We start from the raw sequence: 4,729 nt of genomic DNA, 5'->3' as shown, positions 1-4,729 counted from the left end.
ACAAAAGGTTAATCCTTCAGAGAAGGACGAAAGAGAAGAAGAAGAAGAAGAGGAGAAGAAAAATAGAACGAGAAGGAGAAGAAAATAAGAAGAGGACGAAGGAAAGTAAGAAATTTTGGAGGAAAGGAAGAAAACCTGGTGTGAATTTCACACGACTTTCTATGTTCTATTAGGTACCTAGGTATTTTCTTTTCTATTTTCCTTATCACAATTACTTTCACAATGTCTCTACCACTACCTATCTTTACCTGTTGTATTTTATTTCATTGTCATTATCTACTACCACTATTAATTTACATTTACCCCCATTTTTTTTTTTTTTTTCTAGTTAAGCAAGGTCTTTTTACTGAATTGTTAGTTGTATGTATTATTCTTTAACCCATCAAATATACGAGACCTTGTTTAGACTGCTGGGGTAAAGGGACTTTTCAGTCCTATTCGGGCAGGATAAACAAGGTATATTCTATTCTATTCTACTGCTTCACGTATTTATGTTCACCCGATTTGAGAGGGGTGTTTTGGTAAATGATGGGGTGGTTATTACAGGGACATAGCAGGAATGAGAGAGGGAGACAGAGAGTGTAGATTCGGAGAAATTTGAACATGGAAAGAGAGAGAGAGAGGGAGAGGGAGAAAGTAGATTGTGAGAAATTTGAAGTTGGAGAGAGAGAGAGAGAGAGAGAGATAGAGAGAGATAAACGGTGTGTAGTGAAATATTGTGTTGTGTTCGAAAAGGGAGAAGGAAGAAGAGGAGAGTAAGAGAGAACGACAAGAATTTCGGAGAAACGAGAAGGAGAGAGGGAAAGGGAGGGAGAGAGGAAAGAGATTAACTGAGAGAGAGAGAGAGAGAGAGAGAGAGAGAGAGAGAGAGAGAGAGAGAGAGAGAGAGGAATAGTAGGGTGTGAGTGAGAGCGTAGCAATGACGTCATACACCACCATTTTCACCCCTCACCGCATTTTTTGACCTGCATTTTTCCCCCAAACTTTGGTATTATATTTTCGTGTATTACCTTTCCTTCCCATTTTATTTCTTTCACTCTCTTTCTCTCCTTCCAATCTCTCTCTCTCTCTCTCTCTCTCTCTCTCTCTCTCTCCTTTTAGTCTTCGTCTTTTTCTCTTCTTCCTCTTTCTCTTTTCGTTTTCTTTTTTTTCTTTTTTTTTCGTTTTTTTTTTTCGTAGAAATGAAGCACCTCTTTTTATGTGTGGTAGTAATGGGTACCTTCTCCCCCAATCAAGTGCTAGGTCAACACGACAAAATCACCTGTTGAAAAAAGTATGTAGGTATTTACAAACGAAATACCTTGTTACCTAATAACTGAGAGAGCATTATTTTTTACTTTCTTTTACTAATATATAGCGGAGCTATACTAGCTCATGATAATCGATCCAAATTTTCAAAATGGTTTTAAATAGGTACCTGTCGTTTTTTTTCTTTTTTTTTTCGGGACCTTCGGCTTCCGCTGTCATCATTGTTTCTTCCCAAACTCTAACCAATTTCATTTTTCTCCCTCTCTCCCCCTCTGTCTCCCATTTCTCTATCTGATCTTCTGCCTCCCCATACCCGCAATTTTTCCCTCTCCCTCCTGTCCCATTTTCTCTCTCTCTCTCCTTTCCTACACATTTACTTTCTATTATTCTCTTTTGTAAACTCCCAATGAAATAAAATAATTAGTGGAGATGTCAAAACTCCCAATGAAATAAAATAATTAGTGGAGATGTCAAAACTCCCAATGGAATAAAATTAGTGGAGATGTCAAAACTCCCATTGAAATAAAACTAGTGGAAATTCTTATCAGAAAGAGGTACCACAAAATTAGGCGCCGTTATCATTAGCCAATCAAAATTTTAAAGTTTCCATTAATCCATAATATGAGTATAGGACATAGGTCGTCATAATATGACTATAGGTAAGTTAGTCGTCTACTTTTGCTTGAAATTTTAGCGACGTTTTTTTTCCAGGGAAAGTTGTCTTCTCAGTATGAAGAGCTTGGCTGTGGTCTGTGGTACTTCAACAGCTCACGTTTATATAGGTACGCGTGTAAACTTGTGCTGTAAAGTTTCACCTTAGGGGAAATCTGCCTGTCATCGTAACCACACCCAACACTCGTTCTACCCCATTTCCCTCAGGAAGCAAACCCACTTCACCCTCGAATTAAATAGGTAAACCTTGCTATTATGTACTGCTGGTTTTTCCCGGCCCCACTCAGAACCCGTTCCCACTTTGGAATTTTGATAGAGGGAAATGTAACTGCTAAGGTAATATCGTACCGAAATTGAAGAGAGAAGGAAGACAGGATACCAGCCGTTCCGAGAACGAATCTTATCCGTTCAAAATAAAATCTGCCCCGGGCGGGAATCGAACCCGCGGCCTAGCGCTTACAAGGCACCAACCAAGCTAACTGGGCTGGCGGGGAATGAAGGAATGACCATTCAACATTTTTCATCAAGATAAAACGCCTTCAAAAGTAAAATGCACTACGCTCTTCCTTTTATCCTTCTTCTTCCCCTCTCTTCCTTTTATCCTTCTTCTTCCCCTCTCTTCCTTTTATCCTTCTTCTTCCCCTCTCTTCCTTTTATCCTTCTTCTTCCCCTCTCTTCCTTTTATCCTTCTTCTTCCCCTCTCTTCCTTTTATTTTTCTTCTTCCCCTCTCTTCCTTGTATCCTTCTTCTTCCCCTCTCTTCCTTTTATCCTTCTTCTTCCCCTCTCTTCCTTTTATCCTTCTTCTTCCCCTCTCTTCCTTTTATCCATCTTCTTCCCCTCTCTTCCTTGTATAGATGGACAAGATGGCGGCTAAATAAGACGAATAAATTAATTTTCTATTCTTTTAATCCAGTTTAGGACAAGCTGTACCCCCTCTCTTCCTTTTATCCTTCTTCTTCCCCTCTCTTCCTTTTATCCTTCTTCTTCCCCTCTCTTCCTTGTATCCTTCTTCTTCCCCTGTCTCTCTTAATTTTACTACCCTCTTTCTTCATTTTCCCCTCTTGCTACATTTTCCCCCCTAAACTTTCCCTTTTCGTCTTTCCTCTCCCTTAAATTTCCCCTCATTCCCTTCTCCTTTTTCCCTTCTCCTCCATTCCGCCCTCTCTCTTTCTATATCTTCTCCTCTCTTCCCTTTTTTCGCCTCTCTTCTACTTTCCTCCCCCCCTCTCTCGCTCTCTCCGTTTCTCTTTCTCCCTTCTTTCTCTCTTTATCCTTTTCCTTTCCTCTCTCTCTTCCTTCTTCCTCTCTCCCAATCCCCCTTCTCCTCTTTTTCCCCTTCATTCTCTCAACTCTGTCTCTCACCCTTTCCCCTTCTTCTTTACCTCCCTCTCTTTCTCCCCCTCCCAAAAACATTACAGCAGCGCGTAAACGTTTGGAAGAAAATTGTGAGAGAGGAGAGGAAACAGAATCAGGTTTCGTGGGAAAGGTATACAAGGGGGGGAGAGAGAGAGAGAGAGAGGGAGAGAGAGAGAGGGAGAGGGAGAGAGAGAGAGAGAAAAGGGGATGGAGAGAACGCTCTGTTTTATGGAAGCTTTTTTGTTGTGGGGTATGTTTTGGGGGGGAGAAATTTTGGTGAAAAAACTTTGGGGTAGGGAGGTGAAGAGGGGGGATGGGGTGTTAGAAGTTTTGATACTTTTTGTTCGATAACTTCGATACGATATCATAACTTGTGAGAAATCGATAGTTTGACTTCGATTAATCTAATCTCTCTCTCTCTGTCTCTCTTTTTTTTTGCAAGGTTTAATAACTACTAGTTGGCGAGTTGGTTATCGCCGAATTGATTGTCGTTTTATCTAAAAAGGACCTACCTACATAAGTATGTGCAGGTGTAAGCGCTTCTTGTATGGAAGTCTTCACGTATTTATGTTCACCCGATTTGAGAGGGGTGTTTTGGTAAATGATGGGGTGGTTATTACAGGGACATAGCCAGGAATGAGAGAGGGAGACAGAGAGTGTAGATTCGGAGAAATTTGAACATGGAAAGAGAGAGAGAGAGGGAGAGGGAGAAAGTAGATTGTGAGAAATTTGAAGTTGGAGAGAGAGAGAGAGAGAGAGAGATAGAGAGAGATAAACGGTGTGTAGTGAAATATTGTGTTGTGTTCGAAAAGGGAGAAGGAAGAAGAGGAGAGTAAGAGAGAACGACAAGAATTTCGGAGAAACGAGAAGGAGAGAGGGAAAGGGAGGGAGAGAGGAAAGAGATTCTTGAGATAAAAAAGAAAATAGTAATAATAATAATAATAATAAAAGAAAATTTAGGTAAAAAAGTATATCTTTGGAAAAGAAATGTAAAATATACCTATAGGTATGTAAACCCCACTTCAATGGGGTCCACTCAAACAATATGTTTCGATATCTTTTCTAATCGCATACCTACGAGTATATCCGGAAGAAACTGTCAGTATATCCGGAAGAAACTGTCAGTATATCCGGAAGAAACTGTCAGTATATCCGGAAGAAACTGCAGTCAGTATATCCGGAAGAAACTGTCAGTATATCCGGAAGAAACTGTCAGTATATCCGGAAGAAACTGTCAGTATATCCGGAAGAAACTGTCAGTATATCCGGAAGAAACCACGGAACCACATCTTAAGGTACCGGATTCGATTCCCGAAAATATTATTTTCTCCGTAGCGGCAAGGGCCAAAAACAGCTGGTGTAATAGAAAGTAAAAAAAAAAGAGAAGAAACACAAGGAAGATGAAAACAAAGAGGAGAAGGAGGAGAAAGAGGAAGAGAAGATAGGACCGAT

Source organism: Diaphorina citri, unplaced genomic scaffold, assembly GCF_000475195.1.
Source record: "Diaphorina citri unplaced genomic scaffold, Diaci psyllid genome assembly version 1.1 scaffold739, whole genome shotgun sequence".
Taxonomy (NCBI): Eukaryota; Metazoa; Arthropoda; class Insecta; order Hemiptera; family Psyllidae; genus Diaphorina; species Diaphorina citri.
The sequence above is the reverse complement of the archived record's forward strand: the minus strand, read 5'-3'. Positions refer to the sequence as shown.